Source organism: Dasypus novemcinctus, chromosome 10 (assembly GCF_030445035.2).
Source record: "Dasypus novemcinctus isolate mDasNov1 chromosome 10, mDasNov1.1.hap2, whole genome shotgun sequence".
Lineage (NCBI taxonomy): Eukaryota > Metazoa > Chordata > Mammalia > Cingulata > Dasypodidae > Dasypus > Dasypus novemcinctus.
In genome coordinates this window covers 64,772,593-64,796,449 of record NC_080682.1, presented here as the reverse complement: position 1 = coordinate 64,796,449, position 23,857 = coordinate 64,772,593, and the positions used below count along the sequence as shown (strand labels likewise).

At 39.9% G+C, this 23,857-nt stretch overlaps 1 pseudogene; it reads left to right on the top strand.

Moving 5' to 3' along the window:
• The first annotated feature begins 6,043 nt into the window (after positions 1-6,043).
• LOC101428105 (trimethyllysine dioxygenase, mitochondrial pseudogene) lies at positions 6,044-20,205 on the top strand (annotated as a pseudogene).
• The last annotated feature ends 3,652 nt before the right edge of the window (positions 20,206-23,857 follow it).

Genomic DNA, 23,857 nt, shown 5'->3' with positions numbered 1-23,857 from the left:
TAAGTGTGTGGCAAATTTCTCTTTTCTTTAAAAGTCTCTGTTGACCACGTACCTCTCCAGCTACCATCCTTCTGTAAAGAGATAACTCTTTTCAGTTGTTTTCCAGTCAAGCAACTGGAAAGAATTATCTCCACTCCCTGTTGCAATCCCTTATTTCATTCATCTTCTTATAATCTTTCCTTCTGGCTTCTAGTCCCACCACCCCACTGAAGCTGCTCTTGCTCAGTTCACCAATTGCCAGTTTGGTGGTCTCTTTCAGTCCTTATTTACCTGAAGACTGATGCATTTGACTTTCCTCCTTGAAACTCTCTTCTTTTTTTGTCTCCCCCGATTCTCATCCTACTTCTACAATGGCTCTATCTTAGCCTCCTTCACTGTCTTCTTTCCTTCTCCTAAAACTTAAATATTGAATTTACTCATGCATGACAAGTGACAGTTGCTCAACAGTCTTTTCCCCTAAATTTGGTTCAGCGCTTAGGCAGAGACCTATTGATCTAAGCCAGGGGTTCGTGGAAAGATTTCAGGGGTTCCATGAGCTTGAATTGAAAAAAATCAACTTATTATCTTTATTTTCTCTGACCTCTAACTGAAATCTAGCAGTTCCTTCACTTATGAATGCAACAAATAAATTACAGAAGTATTCAATTCCCCTGTCTGCCAAAGGGGTCCATGGAACAAAAAAGGTTAAGAACCCCTGATCTAAGTGTAGATATGCTCTTACCTGATATCTGGGTATCCAGCATGGTTGGCCAAGCAGGAATAACAATCCTGTTTCCCTTCACCAGTAATTTGCATATAAGCCAGTTTTAACCAATGAGACACAGGACAAATCTGCTGGAGGACTTGTGAGAATTACTTTTTCCATATGAAAAGACAAAACCTCACAAAGTGAAAACCTTTTGCCACTAATTCACATTCCTGCCTTCAGCATGGCTGGGTGAGTGCATGGAGTTTGGGCTGTGGGCAGCCATCTTGGGACAACGAGGCAATAAACTTGAGGATGAAATGCCAAAATGCCAAGAATGGCATTATGGAATACAGGAAAAGCCTGGGTGCTTTACAACACCATTGAACTTTGGACCAAACTCACAACTACTTACCTCCACAATTTTTATTATAAAATACTATTAAATAGCTTTATTAATAAGGTAAGCCCCTTTTGGATTTTTGGCTACTTATGGCTGAATGAATCCTAAGTAGTACTGAAGGGCTTCAGCTTGCTTTGATTGTCTTCTCCCTTTGTGTTCTCTTTTAGGATACTCTTATAACATCCATGGCTTCGAGTATCCCATGAACCCTGCTGACTCCCAAATGTACATCTCCAGTCAAATTCTTGCACAATGTGATATATTGAGCATTCGCTATGCATTAGGCACTCTTATAGGTGCTTCACACATGTAGTTAATCTTTACAACCATTGTATGGGGATTGGCTCATTATGGTCACCATTTTACATGTGAGGAAACTGAGGCAAAGAGAGTTAACTAACTTGTCTAAAGTTTACAGAGCTATTACAGGACAAAGCAACAATCTGACCACCATCAGTCTCACTCCAAAGCCTGAGTTCTTAACCACCATACCCCGCTCCCACTGTGAGAAACCACACAAATATTAAAGTGTTCCTTTTTGTAAAGCTTTATCTGTCTTCTTGATTACTTCACCTTGGTCGGTTGTTGTCTGCTTATTAAAGATGCTTCCTGTCTTTCTCCTGTCAGCCCTTCAGATAATGGAAGAATCTCTCTTGTTCTCTCATCTCTTCTCCAAGCTGAAAAATCTCAGTTACCGGAACAGTTCCTCATGTAGTAGGCTTTCCAGACTTCTTACCGGCCTAGGAATGCTAGGGTAGGCACACACTAGGTACACTGACTGTGTACCTTTTAAAACAGGATGTTCCTCACTGGACTTAATGCTACAAGCATGTGTGATCTCACCATGAAGGGGCCAATAGATTAATTACACTCCAAAAATTCCAAATAGTGACATTTACTAATCATTGACCACTTACTATATGTCAGGCTCCATGCTAGATATTTTATATGCACCAAAGCTCCTCAAATGTTCTGCTAACATACTCCAAACAGAGAAAAGTGAGCATGTATTCCTAAGGAACTAGGAGCATAGACCATGCAGCAGCTATCTGCTGTTTCTGAAAATTCTTTGCCATTTTGAGCTTTAAAAATGCCAGCAGATCTGGCTCTCTGCTCAATAATAGATCCCTGTTTGGTTGAATATAAAAATAGGTTATATGTGAGTTGCCACTAAGTAAAACAGAAACACTGGGAATATGCCTTATATTTATTCCATGGCCTCCCAAACTCCAAGCATACTGCCAAATCCTCCAAGGAATTTGCCAACCTAATCTGAGACGCGTGGCCATACACTATCTTTATTACATACAACAACCAGGCAAGGAAAGCATATTTTGGAACAGCTCAAGAAACACAGGCTCAGAGGTAACTCGCCCAAGTTCTCAAAGATAGTAATCCAAACCTGGCTTTGCATCTAGATTCAAATCCTTTCCACTACACTCTACACTAGCTTTGAAGAAAGTGCTCTTGAGTGCATGGCTGAGAATCCAACAGGAGCTTCCTGTGTAGCAGATGAACCCTGCGGTCTACTCCTGAACAGCACCTCACAGCTGTGACATTCCTCTTCAGCATCTGCCCTAAGAGCTGCTCCCTGTCTGCCTGACCCAGCTTTCCTTCAAGACTCCCTTGCTTACCGTCAGCACAGTGCGTGGGTCCCTGCCTCTGCTTGGTGATTGCAATTCCTACCCCACTCTTAAGACCTGGAGCTAGAGAGATGCAGGGCATGAGAACTGGACTTGTTTGTTTTACAAGCAGCCTCAGTAGAGTTCATCTTTTCCTTTCAACAAATGGTGAAAGTGAGGCCTAGAGAGAAAAAAGATAGAACAGAGAAAGGAGTAAATGACAGGATTGAACTTAGATTGTAGTTTCCTTGCCCAGTGGCTAAACCAGCTAAACCAGCAAAGCAGGTCTGCATTGCCAAGGCCAAAAAGCAGGACACCTTCTCCCTACATTTATCCAGAAGAACTCCATTCTCTTCTAATGAGAGGAGGGGAAATGGGTTTGAAGCAAGAATGAGTTTCACTGACAGGTTAGAGAGAAGGTAAGAGGGATTAATATTTCTCTCCCTAGAGAGAAAATATAGAAGAAAACAAAACAGGTGCCTCAGCATTTGGGTAATGCAGTTCTCACAGGCATGGGCATAGACACAGCAGATACCCTTGATGGCCAGGGAGCCTTGGCACTGATTGAAGCCCTGCTGCTGAAGACTCTTGCAGAGCAGGCGAGAGAACGGGGCCAGGGAAATGCTATAGGCTTGGGCCCTTCACTTCCCTGTATCCCTTGGCAATGTGATAGCTGCATTGCCTTTGTCTGGCCATGGCTCTACATATTTTCCATCGTATTATTTTAGTCCCTGCTAGATGTTTGAAGATCTTGAACGGTGTACAACTAAGAAAGGTCTCCTAGTCAGGAAACAGGATCAAGCATTAGGTCTCTGAAGTCAAAGTTCCTTGGTTTAAATCACACTTCACCCCTATAGCTGCAGAACCCTGGACAAGTTATCTGTCCACTCTATAAAACAGAGTTCACAACGTAAAATGAGGACTCATCAAGGTCCTTCTATGGCTTACAGTTTATGTCCTCAGTTTTCAGTAATACAGCAAGCCATCAGGAATGAATTTGGAGAAATCAGAGTTAGCTAGACTGTTCAGTGCTATGAACTTCCTATTCTCTTGGCCTCTCCCTTGAGCAAGTCACGTGGGTTATGGGAGCTGGCAAAGGTCTGTGTGTGAAGCATGGGAGACATAAGAACGTTCAATTCCAGAACAGACACTTTTGAGAAAAAAAATGCATGTGTTTGTGAGTGTATGTATATTTTAAATTAGAAGTCTAACAGAGATGGGAAATGGAAATGGCTTTATTACTATGATTGGAAAGTTGTGTCAGGCAGTTATGACTAATTCACAGGTAATGTGAGCTCCAGAGGTGAGTTTTCAGGAAACAGATTGGCATGTATGCTATTTTTACTAACTCCCTCCCACCCTGGTTGGCCAGAGCATCAGGTGAGCTTTGCTCATGGGCAGCTGGAGATTTCCTTGAGGTACCAAATACGTGGATATAGTTTAACAGTCTGTTTACTCTATGAAAGAGAGGTGGATGAGACAAAGCAAAGGGTACCTGATGAGAATAAAAGTATAAAGCTTTATTGCCAAATCCAGACTCTGCAAATCTAGACTTTGTGTTATCTCTTGGGTTTGTGTTGATCACCCCTTTGTCAGGAGACCTGGCCAGCTCATTTCCTTTCTCCATCATTCAAGGTATAGGAAGCATCTCCACATTAAGTAAGAGTGCTATCAAATGCTCATCAGGCCAGTGAAAAGAGGAGGGACCCATGATACATTGGGAGACATAAAGCACTACACATGAGGCTTGTTGCTTTACTCATTAATCTTCATGGCATCCTAGGAGATGGATATTATAGTCTCCATTTCACAATTAATGAAACTAAGGTTAAGAGAGATATAGGAGCTTGCCAAAACTTAGGAAGCTAAGAAGAGGACACCTGGCATTTAGATCCAGAGACATCTGATTCCAGAGTCGTTGCTCTTTCTAGAAGACCGTGCTTTAGGTCAGCATCATTTTCTTTGGCAAGAGTCAGGGGAAATATCTGCCTTTGATCCATCCCTCCAACTCTGCATTCATTCTTTGTTTTCCAGCTTTATTGTTTCTTTTGGCCTATAATGGAAGGCCATCATCAAGAAGACTAAATTTAACAAAAACATATTGAGTATTTATCATGTGACAAGACCTAGAAGCCTAAAATAAGTTTCCGACAATCCAAATGCAAAAAAACACCAAAAACATGAATCAATAACTATTATATAATAAAAGCCCCAGACGGAGTTTTTTTTTTTTAATGCAAATTCCTAGAGCTGGGATAGCAAATATATATATGCATACCATTATGCCTACTCTTGAGTCCAAGAAAGACATGACTGATCACAGAACTCCTTCTCCTAGAGCCTGAATGCAACCTCAGAAATCTTTGCAAGTCTTTATCAGTACTCTTTTTCATCACTGTCTTAAAGAGAAGCTTTTCATTTAGACTTGAAGAAGCAGCAAAATTTTATGGCAAGGCTGATTTGAGCAGGGATTTGATAAATGATGAAATGAGTATTTTAGTGGGTCAGTAATGCACATCCCAAGGGAACGACATGGGCAAAGTTTTGGAAGTTGAGAGAGTAGATGAAATTTATGAGTGATGAGTAATTTGGTGTGTGCATGTGTGTGTGTGTATTGGTGAGGGTGGGGAATGGGAATTAGTTGTCAGAAAAAGAGACTGCAAAGTTAGGTTGGAATAGAATATAGAGGGGAAAAAAAGAATGTAGAGGGCATTGAAAAATCATGTTACCTGTACTTTCTTTCATAAGCCATAGAGCATCATGTTCAGATGTGTTTTAGAATAACACTTCTGACAGTTGGCTGTGGAGAGGTTGAACGGAATCGGGAAACAGGAGATGGAGGGCCATATGTGGTACAAATGTTTAAACAATTTTAGATGAAAGACACTAAGGACCTGTCTAAGTAGTGTCAGTGGGGAAGAAAGGAGGGAAGGAAGGAAGTCACCTATTTAACAATGTGTCCAGCATTGCTCTAGGCTCTGGTAGACAGTGCTGAATAAGACTCATATAGTGTACATTGCAGTGGGGTGATACAAATCAAGTAAAAGGCAATGATGTGAAGATTAGGATTAATTTAGATAGAGCTAAATGCAGTGAAGAAAATGAAAGAGAGTGAAGTGATAAAGGAGTGGCTGGGGAAGAAGACTGTTGACTGGGCAGTCAGGGAAAATTCTCTCTGGAGGGGATATTTGAGCTGGATAGTTGAATGATGTGAAGGACTCAGCCATGAAAAGATCTGGGGACTCAAAGGTCCTAAGGTGTGAGCATAAAGTACTTTTAGGGCAGAAAGGAACCAGAGTGGCTGAAACATTTTGCCAGGGAAAGGAAGGCGATATGGAGAAGGGTGAAGCAAGAGGTATCCAATTATTTTAAGCAACTCAAGAGTGTTATGCAGAGGCATGCCTTACCTGTTTTACATTTTAAAAAGATCATTTTGGTTACTGCTTGAACACTAGACTGGGAATCAAAGAGGTAGCTATTTTAATACTCTAGGCCAGAGCTGGTAGTGGCTTGACCTAACATGATAGCCATGCAGATGAAGATTCAGACTATATGCTGGTGGTAGAAGTAATTGCAGTTGGTTCAAATTGAAAAGTGGGGAGTAGTATGGGAAAGCGAGAAATCAAGAATGATTTCTAGGTTTGGGGGTTGAAAAGCTGGGTGGATAAAAAGAAAGGTAAAAAAGAGAGCAAGGGAGGACATAATTACTATCTCTATATTATGCTTTTTCCTTGACAGGTGTAACTCTTAATACAGTAGGGGAAGTGCCATGTCACCACCCTTGCTTTACAGTTGGACCTTCATGGCTTACTCAGAACTCAATAGGCAGAGAAGGAAATGCTCAGAAAATGAGAATGACCTGATTCCATTCTCAGACACTGCTGGGGGAGGGAACATGGTTATAGTATTTCTGAAGAGCTATTTGGCAAACTGTATCAAGAACCATAAAAATGTTCACACTCCATTGGCTAAGAAATTCCAAGGAATAGATCCTAAGGCAATGCTCAGAGAAGAGCATAATGATTATGAACATGTGTTAATGTCAACATTACTTACAATATGATAACAAATGGAAACATCCTAAATGTTTGACAATAGATGATTGCTTTAAAAATTATGGTACTTTCATATAATGTTATATGAGAAAACCATTTCAAAAACAAGATTTTAGCAGAATAATTAATGGCTGGAGAAAAATGCAAAAGCAGAGTACAAACTGTAAAACCATTATGATCCCAATTCTGTAAACAAGCATATATGTGATAATATGGGGAAAATGCATCATCTTAGCAGCTGGTATTAAAATTTGTCTGGGTTAAAGTACTGAAAACATTTGGAAGATGTGCTTTGATAAATTGCTTGGATGTGTGTGAGACCCCCTAGGGTATGCTCAAGTGAGAAATGATAGTCCCTAAACTTGCCTGTTTTCCAAAGAGGTATATTCTGTTGATTGTAGGTGCTTTATTTTGCTGAGCTTAAGATAAGGGAAATATTAAAGGCTGTGTGTAGAACAGCCTTGTTTTTGCATAAATGAGAGAGGACAATTAGGAAGTCAAGCTGTTGTGCAGGAAAGGCGAGAAAAAGGACATTGGAAGGGGCAGCACAGGGAGAAGGGGCTTTAGCAAAATGTTTATGTGGTATTGTCAGGTTGTTTGCTGTGAGTTTTTGATCTACTATCTGCTCTTTCATGTCCCTTAAGATATCTTCAGTAAATTCTCCATTTTTCACAAATTAGAATGGACATCTGTTGTTTATGTCTATCCAGCATCTATTTCATCTTCTGCCACTAATAACACCTTGGTTTTCCTCTGGGGAAGCATCCATCCCTCCCTCCTAGTCCATGTGCTCAGGTATTATTGACTCCCTGCCCTCTCCAGTGCACCCCTCCTCTAATCTAACTGCCATCCAAGGGTGGGCACATGACTCGGGCTAGGCTAATGAGAGCATCATGTACCTCTCTCCCCACAGCAACAGATTCAGAGAGGCTCATGTGCACCAAGTAGTGAAACAGTGGAATTCTCCTTGGGACTGCTGAAGGAGTGCTGTGCTCTCTCTCTCCCTGGATTTTGTAGGAGAGTGTGTGAGCTTAACACTTAGAATTGTGAATATACAAACCTGAAGCTTTAGTTACTTCTCTTGCCACCACAAGGAGAGAGAGTCTGCCATGAAGGAAGTGAGCCTAGAGGAAGACAGCACTGAGAGGTGGACTGAGCTTGGGATATGGCCAAACCAGTCGCCCTTATTGCTAGACTTTTTTTTTTTTAATGTGCACATGTGTGTGTGTGAAGGGGATTGTGGTTTGAATATATATTATCAAATCTTTCTGACTTATGAAAATGTATAGAATTAGTATAACAAAAACCTGGGTGTACACCACCCAACCTCAGAGATGAAATATCACCAACAGAGTTAAGGCATTCTTTTCTACTGCTCTCTGATCACAATCCTGTCCCTCCCTCATGAACTTGGAGTTTATTTCTTCCAATCCCTGCTTTCTCTTTTAGGATTTATGTGTTCTTGAGCAGTGTTTGTATGTATCATTGAGAAATTATAATTACATATTAAAATGACTTTGTACTGTATGCATTCTTTTGCAATTTGTTTCATTCAACATTATACTTGTGAAAATTGTCTGTGTGCCTAGATATATTTTTTATTCACTCATTTTCTCTGCTATATAGTATTTCATTGTATGGCCATGCCATGGTTTATTTATCCCTTCACCTGTGGATGGACATTTAGATTATTATCATGAAAATTTCCATGATCCAATAAATTCCTTTTCCTACGTAAGCCAGCTTGACTGAGTTTTCTGCTACTTGAAAGAGTTCTGACAAACACATGGAAAGCTTTGGGGGAGCCTATTGCAAAACTCAAAGAGGGGAAGAAGGAACAGCTGATGTCAGGATTGTAATTATGCATATTGTAAAAACACTGGAATGAAACAATCCAAAATGCTTGGTGGTGACATTGTGGATAATTGAAAAAAATTTGTTTTAAACTTTTCACTGTTTTCCACGATAAATATGTATTATTATTGTAATCACGGAAAAAAAGCCTATTATAAATAAAGATTAAGAGGCAGTCATTGCAAATTGACTCCTCTAGGGTAAAAATGGCATGACTTCATTAGCAGAGTGAAAGAAAAGGAGCATTCACAACATGCACCCCAGAGCAAATGACATGAAAATACCAGTTAGATATTTCTCCAAAGAATCCTTTTCACTGTGCTACTTGACTCCCTGGAGGTAAAAGCCCTTATTTATCAGAAAGTTCTGGGGTTTTGGAGATGGGGCACTCTGTTCAGAGGGTCTTTCTATTTTTGCCTCGTGGGTTTCATTGGAATCAGGAGAAGAGACAACCAGTTGAGATGTTCCCTGTTTTTCTTCCTCCCTCAGAGCCACAGAGTCTCCCCCTCCCACAAAAATGAACAGTTTCTGAGCCCCCAGCTGGAACCCAGCTCTGTGAGTCACCTCACTTAATAGCACTAAAGCAAGGAAAAAATAACAGCAAAAAATACTATTAGTCTTTATATAGGGTGACTTGGAAGATGGTGCTGGAATGGAAAAGGCAATGAGAAATCATTGTCCAAATTAGGGATAAGGCAGTTCAGATTTAGAATCTGCCAGCAAGAAGGGACCTTAAAAGGGATCTAATCCAACCCCCTTATTTTTGTATGCAAGAAGTGACTCAAAGAGAAGCAAGGTGATTTGCCCAAGGTCACACACCTAGTTCATGGTAGGGTTTGGATTTGACTGTATGTGTCTAGACCTCAAATTTAGTGATCTTTTTGTTCTATGATTTCCCCTGAAGATCAGCAGTGAAACTATTGCTTTTGCTATCAGCTATGCTGATATCAACAGAATTCAAAGTAAACAATTCCAGGTTGCTTTCGCTTTTTCAGACAGGATAACCTTGTAGGCAATATACTCATACGGAAGTCTCTGTTTGTAACAAGAGTAGCAGGTGCCAATCTGGACCTGCAGCATCCTTGCTTTAGGAAGACAGTAGATGATTAGAACACTCACTGTGATTTTTAGGACATGAATGGGCGAGAGTCTATGAGACTGATATTTAGTAACTTCGAGGAGAAACGTCTTAAGACAAGAATACATTGTGAAAATGAAAATTGAAAAAACAGACTAACTAGAAATTTCAAATTGTGAGAGCTTTTTTCTTTGATAGATGGCAAAAACATAGGTAAGCATCAGGGAGATTAGTGAGAAACATTAGTGAGAAACATTACTGACTACCTGAAGACATTTACAAACTAGATCCTAGGGCCAACTCTTAGTCCACCTCCTACATTGCTGTATCCTTGGACAAGGGACTTTGATAATCAGAGTGACAGCTTAGGGTCCTAGAAAATGCTCAACTAGCCAAGCTTCTAAAGCTTACTTAGAACAACTATATGCTGTTGTTAAGGTAGAAAACAAGACAAACATTTTAAAAAGTGTTTAAATATTTCTTAGAATAAAACTCTGCTTGGATTTTCACCTAAGATAACCAGAATATCTAATTAACTAGACATCCCCATTTGTATCCCAGATCCTTACAAATAATTTGTGTCCTCATACACAGAGTGGTAGAAGTCAAAATTGCAAAAACAGCCAAAAAAGGAGGTAGCTTTAAATGTTACTGCCACTAGATTTGGAAAAATGAATCTGTATAGATAAAAATTCTCTAATGAGCAAATGCACTCACCATCCTACACCATTTTCTCAGGACAATAAATGTTCATTTATCCATTTAGGCAAAATTTTAAATGAGTCACCAGGAACATAAACTAGGGGGAAAGAGTGCCTGAGATTGTAAAGTAGAAGTGAGAGCAAGTATTTGTAAAATGGAGCCAGGTTACTTCAGAAGAGTTTTCAAAAGGAGTAGGAGGAGGTCTCATTAGGGAGCATTGGTGGCTGGGACATCAATGGGCTAAGAGAAGGAATAAAGCAGGAGTCATGCTGTAATGAGGGACCCCAAATCAGGGAAAAAAAAACAAAAACGGGTGACTTCTTTTTTTTTTTTTTAAAGATTTATTTATTTATTTAATTTCCCCCCCTCCCCTGGTTGTCTGTTCTTGGTGTCTATTTGCTGCATCTTGTTTCTTTGTCCGCTTCTGCTGTCGTCAGCAACACCGGAAGTGTGGGCGGCGCCATTCCTGGGCAGGCTGCTCTTTCTTTTCAGGCTGGGCGGCTTTCCTCACGGGCGCACTCCTTGCGCGTGGGGCTCCCCCACGCGGGGGACACCCTTGCGTGGCACGGCACTCCTTGCACGCATCAGCACTGCGCATGGCCAGCTCCACACGGGTCAAGGGCCTTGCGCATGGCCAGCTCCACACGGGTCAAGGAGGCCCAGGGTTTGAACCGCGGACCTCCCATATGGTAGAAGGACGCCCTAACCACTGGGCCAAAGTCCGTTTCCCAAAACGGGTGACTTCTTAAAAATATTTTTGCTGAAGTGTTACTAAGAAGCTAATTAAACTATACTTTCAAAAAAGATTTTTACTTATTGTTCTAAATAACTGAACTTAGAATCAGTTCAACAAGCATTCATTGTGCACCTATCAAGTTCTAGAGTCACAGAGATGGCAAATATGTTTTGTCTGTTGGACCAACTCTGAGTGATTAGAAGTGGCTGCCTGAGTGTTTGACTAAAGATAATGGCACATGGGTTCAACTGGAAAGAGTGCTTTGATCAATTAGTGAAGCCTGCCACAGGTATTGCAGGAGGGAGGAGGAGCGTGAGTGCCACAAATGGGACATTGCTGCACTAAATACCAGTGAATAACCAATGATGTAAGTGAGAGCCGATATAGGAAACCCTTCTGATTTGTCTGCCACTGGAGGTAAAAAGATGATTTGGACATAGTTCCTACCTTTAGGAAACTCATAGTCTATTGAAAAAGACAAGACACATACACAATTAATTCTAATTCAGTGTATTTTATGCTCTTGTGGCCTACACTCAGAATGCTAACAAAAAAATGTAGAGGTGGAAGAAATTAATTTGTTTGGAGCGTTGGGGAGGGATTCACAGAAAAATGGACATTTGATTTGGGTCTTGAAGGATTAATAGGAGTGTCCCATGTAGAAAACTAGGAGAGAGGGTGTTCTAGGCAGTAGTAGAAGCATGTATAAGAGATGGATAAATAGAAAAGTTTAGTGTATTTTGGGGGAAATACTGGTATAATTGGGTAGATTAGTGGCATTGGAGTAAATGATGAATGGGGGGAAGAGCAGGAAATGAAGGTACAGAAGTAATTTGAGTCTATATTATGAGGGATCTCGTAATGTCCTATTAATAAGTTTAGACTTCTTTTTATAAGCAATGGGATTCTTTGAGAGTTTTAAACAATTGATTACATGACATGTTCAGCTTTGGAAGGTTTGTTTCTGCAGAAATGTAGAAGGTAAAATGAAAATAGAAGAGAAATTATATAAGGCAAGAAAAGCAAGTCCTGCAAAATAATATAACCTGCAAACAAAAGACACAAAGTAATATGCCCTACATACAAAAGATTATCTGGCATCACCAGATAAATGTCAAAAGAGTAAGCTTATAAATTATGAAGTAAAAATGAATATTTATTGAGTACTTACTACATACTAGAAATTGTGTGAAATACTTTTTATGCACAAACTTATTTAGATAATAGTTTCTGAGTACCTACTATGTAATTGGCCCTGTTATAGGCAGTGAACGAAACAGAGGAAATCTCAGCTTTCTTGGAATTTACATCCTATTGAAAAGAGACATGAAAAATATAATGGATGCATAATTTGTTAGGGAATGACATGTATTTTGAAGAAACCTGAAGTCAGATAAGGGAGTATTTTAGAGAAAATAGGGAAGAAAACAAATCCCTTTGATAAGAAGGACCTAAGAAAAGCCATGCAGATATTCAAGAGAAGATTATTTGAGGCAGAAGCAAAGTTAAGTGGAAGGCTGGGAAGCAGAAATGTGCTTGGTGTCTTAGAGAATTAGGAGGAGGCCAGAGAGGCTGCATGGGGGGGGGGGAGGGGGGGAGGTGTAATAGGAGCCACAACAACAGAAATGGCAGGGGGTCTGGCCTTGTGGACCATGATGAGGACAAGCATGACCTCATTTACTTCTCACAACCACTCTGTTATTCTCTTTTATGGTACAGGAAATAGCCACAGAGAAGTTGAATGACTTGTTGCAGGAGGTATGACTTGAAAATGATACCTCCAATTTAGGATACTGATTAACCTGACTCCAGAGCCTGTATTTGAAACCACTGTTTCCCACTAATGTTCTTTTTTCCACATGAAATCACCTCTCACATCAATTGTCTCATCGCTTATTAAAATTTTGCCCATCCTTCATCACTTACCTCATGAGCCACCTTCTTGGTGATGCCCACCTTAATCACTGTCTGTAGTATTCCCCCTGTCCTCTACATTCTCATAGAATTGAGCTGATGACTATTTTCATACCCTTGTCATTCAAGTTCTAGGTGGGTAGCTATCTGTGGATGTGTTTTTTACCTGTGCCCCAACCACTAGCAATTTTAGCTTCCTGGAAACAAGAACTATTTTGCAGCAAATATGGCGTACAGAACTTTGGACTTTGTATTCAGGAGATCTGACCTTACAATTTGGTTCTACTACATTTAACTGCGACTTTATAGAAGTCACTTAATTTTTCTGAGCCTCATATTTCTCAATTGAAGTGCTGCTGTGACTCATTAATCCTCTTTGTTAAACTGACTTGCCTTCCAGGGTTCTCCATCTCATTGATTGGTACCCCATTCAGTTGCTCATGACCAAAACCCAAGAAACATCCTTGACAGTTATCTCTCGCCTATTTCCACATCTAACCAGTCACAAATCCCATCTATTCTACCTCTGTGGTAGTTTGAGATTATTTACGAATTCCAAAAAGAGAGATTATGTTTGTAAACTGATCTGTTCCTCTGGGTGTGATACCCTTTGAATGATTTAAATTCAAAGGCTTTATGTTTACTTGATTATGTTAAGATTAGGGCTTTGATTTGACCACCTCATTAGGGCATGCAGGGTTGAGTCCCCACCCCCTTGATAGGCTATATAAACAGACACTCAACCAAAGAGGCAGAAACAGATATGCAAGAAAAGAGGAAGGGAGTTCCATAGACATGGAAGAGGATCATGTGGTCCTGGGAAGAGAGATGAGCCTTTCACCTGATAGTTTGCAGCTGAAGAGAATAGAGCAGCTGAGCCCCATGCCAGCCTACAGCTGAAATTTGAAGAAGCTGGTCCCATGGAGCCTTAAGAGAAAAGAGGAAGGCTGAGCCCTCACAGACATCGCCCACCACCCTGCATCAACACATAACAATGGACTTTGGGTGAGAAAATACCTTTTATGGCACCTTGAGTTGGACTCTTTAGGACCTTGTAACGGTAAGCTTTTACTCCCAAATAAAGATCCTTTATAAAAACCAACAGATTTCTGGTACTTTGCATCAGCACCCCTTTGGCTGACTCATACAACCTCCTAAATGTTTTTCAAAGCCTAGCTACTTCTTCCACTCTAGCACCATTTTCAAGTCATCATATGCTCTCATATAGAGAATTCTAAGTCTATTAACTAGTCATCCACACTTGCTGACCTTTGATCCATCCTCCATGGAATATTTAGAGTGATCTTTCTAAAATAAAGAATTTAACAGATTGTTGCTTCTCCAAGTTGTCCAGTTCTGGGTGCTCCAATCCTTAAAATGACCTCAAAGCCCTACTTAACCTAACGACAATGTTCTTTCATCTCACGACACTCTTTCCTTCATGATGTTCCAGTCGCACTAGCTTTCTCCCTGTTTCTTGAACACATCAGAGCTTCCATACAAGTGGTCCCATCAGGCTGGAAATCTCCACCCCACTCTCTCTTCTGGGTATCTTTCACTTATCATTCAGAACTCAGCTGAAGCCATCAACTCCTCAGAGAAACCTCTGCTCTTACAAACCAGATTAGGTTACCCTATAATCTGCATTCATTGCACCTGTGCCGTCCTTCCTCATGCTCACCACAGATGGAATAAATAACCACTGGAGCAATTAAATACTAATATCTCCCTTCCCCACTGGACTGTAAACTCAGTGAAGAAAGGCTTTCATTTGTCTTATTCATCATTGTATCTGCAGTTCTTAGCAAAAGGTCTGTCACATGTAAGAGGTTCCTATAAGGAAGTGGTTCTCAACCAATCAAACACAATGCTTCCCTTTTATAATAAATATTTTGTAACATACCCTTTCTTACCCTGAAATAAAATTCATAGATAACTTGATCTGCCTGTACTCATAGTCTCGAAAGAATCCATTGTAATATATCTGTGAGATAAAGGATAAGTAAAAGATAAGTAACTAATAATAAAATAATGGTACTTCAGTATGCAATTGCTTGTCTTCTAACAAAAAGACATGGAAGAGTCTGATACTCACATCTCTGCACAGAATCTCTAGGAATGCTATGTGCAGACTAACACATACATCGGTTTAAAATGCCATGAGTAATGTCACCTTCTATGACATACACACACATGCACATATGCACACACAAACTCTTAGTAAAGATATATATTTTTAAGTACAATCTACTTGATTTACATGGATATTGAATTCCTGAAAAATGCAGTGTATATTAAATCCTTGCACAATAGTATATACAAAATTTAGTTAAATTTAGACTCAAATAAATATAAAAAGGTTTTCTTTCTTACCTATGGGAGTAATGAGTGGGAAATGGGAAAGTGTTTCATTAGTCAGGACTGTCCTACATATTGCAGAGTATTTACAGCCCCTTGTCCTTGTCTAGTAAATACCAGTATTGCTCTCCCAAATCATCATGACAGCCAAAATTGTCCTCGACATTTTCTAAAATGTTAACCCAGGATAAGTACTGTCTCCATTGAGAAATTTTCGTATAGGAAGGATTTCTGTATCACAAAAAGGCTTAGTGTTTTTTTCTTTCCATACACCAAGAGCTTTAAAAATCTTGTCTGAATGAATATGGTATGAAAAGGGAGCATTTTTATAAGACAGCAGATTGCCATGATACCAGTACATTGAATATTCTTTGCTTAATCCAGTTTGAAAGACTTCCAGTAGGGTAGCAAATATGGGCAACTGCTGTCTTTTACTAGGTGTAAAGTATATAGATATATTTGTTTTCTCATATTCCAAAAGCAAGAATTAAGTATCTCCTTGCTGCTAGGACTGTGATTGGGCTGTAGGATACAGAGAGAAATGCAGCAAGGTCCCCAGAAGACAGTTACTTCAGCAAGGGACAAAGTATTGAAAAAGAAATGGACCTTATTCAGCTGTCTGGCAGTTAGAAGAGCTCATAAAAAATGACTTTCCCTTAAAAACAGTTTTACAGTATAGTGCTTTTATTAAAAAATCCTAGTTTTTCTCCTGAGAAAATCATTCTGCTGGAGCAACAAGCAGATACAAAGTAGAGTGGGTGACATCCAAGAAAATGACTTTGGAGCCATAATGTATGTATCCTACACAATAAACACTGTCACTTTATGTAAACTGGCAAGAGAGGGGTAAAAACTTGCTATTATGGAAATCTCTCAAACACTTCTCAGTTCTGTAGATGTAGTCTCCAAAAAATCACAACCGTATCAAAATGGAAACAGATTGCAGGATTCAGCGGGAAGGTTGACAGGCAGTGAACTTTTCTGTTAAGAAAACATTCCTACCAGGCTCTTTCCACCTCTGGAATTGATGCCACTTCCCAACTACCTCAGTGGGGCATGCTGCTAAGGGATACAGTGATTAAAGAGTAGTGGGTCCTGTAGCAGCTGTTGTAAATCCACTGTTCCTTGACTGAAATCAAGATCCACCATGCATTAACTTAGTCACACCACAGATATTTTCTGCTCATCTATTATAAACCAGGCACTGTTTAGGTGCTATAGCAGTTAAGAAGGTAGATAGGGTTCTGCTCACAGGCATTTCCATGACACAAAACAGGTACCTAAATAAGTCAATACATGTGCCGTTATCTGATAGTGATAGGCAATTTAAAAAAGATTGAATAAAGGAATGTGATCAGGAGTGGAATGGGGAGCTATCTGTCTGGGGTGGTTAGGAAAGATCTTCACTCACTTTGACAGGGATCATTTCTCTCTGAGGTGGTGACCTAGGACCTGAGATCTGAACGATGGCGACAGTACTCACTTAACCAGTGTTGTCATCGCAAAACATTCCGAAGACTCTATTACTGCTGGGCTCCTTGATTCCTGGTAGAACTGGAGAGTATGCAGAGGACCCCTTTGATACTCCCACAACTTAACAGATAACATCCCAGACTCCTAAGAGACCATATAGCATAGTGCAAAAGTGCCAGGACTAGAAAATTGGACACCTGGATACTAGTTCTGATGCCCCCTGCTAATAGCTGTGTGGCTTTAAGCATATCAGCCTGCTGGGTTTACTTATCTGTGAATGAAGATAGACAGTAAACTGCGTAAGGGAAGGCACCATGTCAGAATTGCTCTCTGCTCTCTCTCCAGCACCCAGTGCCCAGCACAACATGCCTGGCAATGCTGAGTGATCACTAAAAGCTATTATTGTTACTGTTTTCATTATTAGTTGACAGCTAAGTTTCCTTCCTTACTATTCTCTTAACTTTTTATGTCAATTTCTTTATAATAAAAAAGGAACAGAATAATCTTCTATTTCTGACTTTGCTACCATGGGGGCAAGTCCCATCTCCTTTCTGGGCCTCATTTCCCATATTCATGAAGGGAAGAAGTTAGAAGATCTCAGGAATCCATCCTGGCTATAAAATTGCAGATTTTTAATTGAATTTTGCGAATAAAATTGTATTTCAAATACACTAGGGGGACCCCGTGGTGAATTTTAAAATAATTATGTGGTGGAATTCTTTCCTAAAGTAACATGTATGATTTTTTATACTATTCTGTCAGGTTGGGTCTCATTGCACAAGAATGGGCTTTCTTAGAGGGAGTCACTCCAGGGTTTCAAAACACTGCCATTGCTTGCTTCCATGAGTTGTCAGGGGTCATTTCTTTGCTCTAACATAATGCTCTAGCCTGTTAGCAGGAGGTGTGAGCACAGGAACTTGACCCTCTCCTGGAAGCTGCATTCTGCTTTGGGCATTGACATTGGAGGCAGGGGCAGGGTGATGATGGGGAGTCTTGACAGCATTACTCATAAATCACTTCCAGGTTGGGTAAGACCCAGAAAGTACATCTTTTGCCAATAGAGGAATAAGAGGCAGGGAGTGGTGGCTTTAAAATAAAAAAAATCTCTTTCTTTAAAAAAAGAGAAAGAAGGAAAGGGAAATGAAATAATTATAAAGAAGAAGTAGCCAGTGTTTGTTAAGCACATTCTGTGTACTGGGTACAACTCTATGAGGCAGGTGCTAGTATTATGCCCACTGTACGGATGAGGAAACTGTGACATCTATTTAAACCTTGTGGAGAAGAACTAACTATTGCAGGTTTAGAGGAAAATGAATTGTAGCAAAACAAGGAATGGAGGCAGGAATGGGAGATGGTTAATCTGGAGATTAGCTGCTAGGTCAGTAGTATGAATTGGAAAGGGTCCACCCTGGATATTGAACTCTGGCTCTAGCTCTTCTACTGACACGCCTGCCAAATGGAGAGATTTACATTCCCCAAAACCTGTGTGAAGATCAAACAATACTGTGTGTTCAGAGGACTAGCTCATTGTCTCCTGTGGTCAGGAACAATTTTCTTCCATGACACACTGGTTTTCTTGCCTGACCCCACACAAAAAGTTGCCTGCTTTTTTGTCCTTCTCTGCTGAACACTGTTTCTTCCCATTCTCTACTCAAACCTTCTCCCATGTGGAGCCATAGGATCACAAGGAAGGCCTCTAATTCATTCCTATAAATCAGATCTCAAAATGGTGGCCTGTTGTGGGAAACTGGCTTACCTGTTTGCTATTGTAAATGTTACACCTGTTAAATGTAGCAGTTGTTAGATGTTGCAGTTGTTCCCTGTTATTGTAAATGATGTTGCAGTTCAGATAGCAAATAGCTGCTTGGTAGTTTCCCAATAAATGGGATGGGACAACTAGGGTTGAGGCTCTGAGTTTCAGAAGCTGTGAGTCCCCTGGTCCCAGGTTTGTCTCCCTTCTTGTGTCTCTACCTTTATTTCTTTGTTGCCTTCCCTTCAAGTCAACCTATTTAAGCTGAATGCAGCAGTGACCCAAAGGTTTATCTAGTCTACAGATATGTTTTTTCTGCCCTAAATGGTATTATTTAAAAAGTTTGAATTAATTACCAGCATCTGACTTTGGGTTCTTTCATAAAAAAATATGTACTTTTGCAGAGCAGCTGGGGGAGGGGAGTGTGCAGCCACTAGTTTTGGGGGAGGGGGCGAGCAAAAGACAGGCACAAAGCTGCCTCCAGAGGCTCTCCTGTTTGCAATTCTGCTCATTTTGCAGAACTAGGAGTTGTGACCTCCAGCACAGAACTGCAATATGCTGAGACTGTGATGCAATTTGATTATGTTTGGCTTTGAGACCACCACCACTCAGCATCTGGCTACAACTTTAAGACTCACCAGCACAGCCTGGACACTGCCAGTGTCGATTTATGTATCAAGCCAAAGACCATTCATCTGGATGAGACCACTCTTTTTCACATGGCCAGACAATCATGTCACTAGATATGATCTGGAATGACTGGTGAGAAACAGCTATGAAAGGCAAAAACAAAAGATCATAAAATCTTATGGAATGCCAAAATCTACCAGCAAGTCCAAGTTCCGTTTGTAGATTCCCAGACTTTCTTAGAAACCAATGAGGTACTGAAGATGTTTCTGCAAAACTTTTTGCTGTAGAGAATTGCATTTGTAGAAAATGTCCCTCCTACTCAAGAACATACAGAGAAGATGGCAGAAAGGATCAGCTTAATCAGAGAAGATGAGAAGATGTGGTATTTCACTTCAGATTTCTCCAAGGGTGACACTGCATACACCAAGCTAGCTCTGGATCAGCACACTGATGTTACCTATTTTCAAGAGCCCTGTAGCATTCAAGCGTTTCACTGTCTTAAGCATGAAGGAACAGGTGGCAGGACACTGCTAGTAGATGGAGTCTATGCAGCAGAACAGGTACTTTAAAAGGCACCTGAGGAATTTGAAATCCTCAGCAAAGTGCCACTGAAGCATGACGATATTGAAAATGTTGGAGAATGTCACAATGGCTGGGGTTGGGTCCGTCTTAACTATCTACCCATGGAATAAAGAACTCTGATCAGGTACAACAATTATGACTGGGCTGTCATTAACACCGTACCTTATGATATTGTTCATAGTTAGTATACAGCTCACCAGACTCTAACAGAGTTGAGGACACCTGAGAGTGGGTCCTATTTATAGAAAACTGGCATGTCCTACATGGCAGGGAATCCTTCACTGCTACCGCCAACTCTGTGGCTGCTACTTAACAAGAGATGATGTACTGAACACTGCTTGTCTCCTGGGGCTTCAGGCCTAAAATTGACAGCGTTGTGATTATAAACACACCTAGCACACTGGCTACCAGAAGTTCATACAGTGTAATGATATTGTATTATAACCTACTTCACATTGTCTCCTTAGTCCCAAACAGCAGCCTTCCTCTTTCTCTAGTGGTGCAAAACCATTAAAGAGGGGATTCTGGATTATCTGATGCCAGGCATCTACTGTGGTAGTTCTCTTCCCCATGTTATAACATAGACGCTGTCTTTCAAAACTTTTGATATAATTTTGGTCAATATGCTTCAGAAATGCAATCCTTTTATTGACGGAGAAGCACTATAGTCACAGATAAAAAATTTCTTCCCACTAGATCAGTTAGAAAGAAATACATCCTAGAAATAATAAAATCTTGATAAAGCAGCAATTTGCAAAATATTTGGTCTCATGAAAACTTAATACTCTTAAGAGTTATTAAGGACTCCCCCAAAATTCTTGAGTGTGACTTATACCTATTGGTACAAATCATTTTTGAAATTAATACTGAGAGATATTTAAAATTCAAGAACATGCCACATCCCTCAGCTCTCAGAGTGATGATGTCATTACACAACATGTAGCCTCTGAAAAAGTATGAAATTGTTATCACTCTGGAAATCCCACTCCTCTGAGATTGCAAAAATTTTTTGTGTTGTTGTTGAGGACTGGAGCCATCCATTTGTTACTTTTCCAAACTATTTTTCTCTCACAAGAATGAAAGGTGTAAAGAGGAGAAAAATAACAGGTGCTGACTCTTTAAAACACCTTTGCCATTTTTCTCAGAGGGGGTTTGGAACAATGGCCACCCTCAGAACTAACCCTGCAGTGATCTAAAGTAGCTGATCCAAAGTAGTTATCAGCAATCAGACCACACATCCCTGGATTATGGAGAACTAGGTCCTTTTAATGCCCCTTGTACCAGCGAACTGCACTAGGAACCGGGGTTGCAGTTCCTACTGATGGCTGCCAAGGGTTGAGGGATGGGGGTTGGGGGTGACAGCTGCTGCACAGAGGGTGAAATTCACTGATATTGACTTCCTCCCCCTCTTCCTTCTAAGTATTTCACTAGACTTTAGGGCTCCAAAGAAGTTGATTCAGACAGTTCCTGCTAGTTTAATAGCTGTTTTGGTGGAGGGACTGATCCCTATAGCTTCCTAATCCAACATCTTCCCACAATCCTTTGAGGTCCATTTCTTGCATATATGATTGTCTGATTGTTTCAGTACCATTTGTTGAAATAATTTTCTCTAAATTGCTTTTGCACTTTGACAAAAATAGTTGATTATATTTACATGTGTCCATTTTGGGGTCTCCATTTTGTTTTATTGATCTATATTTTTATTCTTTCACAAATACTGCACTGTCCTTATCATTGTGGCTTTATAGTAAGTCTTGTAATTAGGTAATTTGAGTTCTCTGACTTTGTTCTTCTTTTTCAGAATTGTTTTGGTTGTTCCATATAAATTTTAGAATCAGCCTGTCAGTATTTACTAAAAAGCTTGCAAGATTTTGATTGGGATTTCACTTAAATTCTATAGATCAAATTGGGGAGAATTCACATCTTAAGAATATTGAGTTTTGCAGTCCATAAACATGATACATCCTAAAATTAAAGTAGACCTTACTTTACTTCTTAAATTGGTGTCTTCTGGTCTATCACATACATATTCTGCATATATTTTCTTAGATTTTCACATAAGTACTTCATTTTTTATGTGCTGTCATAAATAATACTCCTTTTTATTTTAAATTTTAGTAATTTATTCCTGGTATATAGAAATGCAAGTTTCTTTTCTATATTGACCTTGTATTCTGTGACCTTGCTAAACTTACTTGCTAGTTTTAGGAATTGTATTGCATATTCTTTGGTTTTTTCTCCATAGATAGTCACATAATCTGCAGACACAGAGGTTTTTCCTTTCAAAAAATATATATAGTTCTGACTTTTCTTGAAAGAGCAGAAGATTTGGCAATACTGGGTCTTCTCCTACGTACCAACAATTAACTGGACTTGATTTGGCAGGGATGGTCTCTAAACAATAAATATATACCATTCCCTACTGCATTACACTTATTTGCATTACAGATCTGACCTCTGTAGAAATTTGAACTTGTGGCCCTCTGCTTTAATGTGCATTGTTTGAGGAAGAAGAGGAATTGGCAATATTTGTTGGGTGGTCAACTTATGGTATCAGCCACACTAACTCAGATTTGGAGGATGAGAAAAGTTTTCCTAGAAGTGATGTTTGAGCCTTGAAAGATGTGATAACACTGGAAAAGGGGTGAGATGGGTCCAGAAAAGACCATAGAGGTCAGTGGAAGAACAGTGTCAGAGAACACGGCAGTGAACTCTGTGAGTATGGTAAAATCTTAGAGAAATAGAGGAATTGTGGTAAAGCAGGAGGCAAAGAAGTAAGGCTGAGCTTGATGCTGTAGGATAGTCAAATGAATTGTAGTCTGACTTAAAGGTATTAGAATTTCTATGACATTTCAGTAGGATACATTAGATTGTTAAATGTGTGTAATACTGACCATTTAGGGTATCTGGGCATTCGATGTATAGTGTCTCAAATATGAGTTCATAAGTATTGAAGACTGAGCCCACAATCTCCACTGAAATTGTTCTATCCCCCCTCAAAAAAATAAAATGTAAGAGATTTGATAATGATGATAGGAACAATGAAGACAGCTAATGCTTATTGAGCACTTATTATATACCAGACATTATTCTAAGTGGTATATATCTATTAACATATAGATTATTCTCAGCTCAATGAATCAAGTGTTGTTAAAAGCCCATTCTGCAGATGAACCAAACTGAGTCACATATGGGTTAGGTACCTTAACCAAATCAGTACAGAGTGGAAAAAATACAGACAGGAAAGAACAGAGCTCATTGGTGTTTTAAAATGCTTCTTTTTCTCCATGTGAGTGGGCCATGCCATCCGTATATATTGTGTTTGACCCAGCAGAAATTAATCTTAACTACCCTGGGCTCTCTGGCTAGCATGAAAAATGGTCACAAGGGCACAGAAATAAGAGCTGGTTGGTGCTCCTTAAGGATTGCCTTGCTTGGGAGAACAGCCTCAAAGTAAGAATCTTGTCAAGAGAAATCAACAAGTCAATGTAGATGTTTAATTGATATCCTAGCTTTAATTCCTGATTCAACTAAGCTTTTTGCTAAGCTTAATCAGAGCTACTGCTATCACCTAAGTGCCATGGTAGATAATGGAGTCAAGTTAGTTGGGGTCATGGATTTTGGCTTTTTAATCCTCCATTGTCCCGCCTCCAACCTAAGAATCTTATATTAAATGCCCGCCATAGGTTCTGTCCATGGTTAAGATACTGGGGAGTGCCAGATGAATGAAATGCCCTTCTTGCTCTTGAGGAATCCAGACAGTGATTTTTGTCTTCTTTCCAATTTGATGTTTATCTCTTTGTGTTTCCCTCAGAGAAGAAACTAGAGGATTCTTATTGTCAGATTTGGCTCAGATGTCACCAAAGCAGAATGGTGTGATGGAAAGGACATGGGATTGGAAGTCAGGAAACAAAGCCACCAATCTGGGCTCTGCCACTTACTCACTTAAGAGTCCTTTGGACTGATGAGGTCACATTAGATTGACACTGTGGGAAGAGTACTGGCTTTGGAGCCA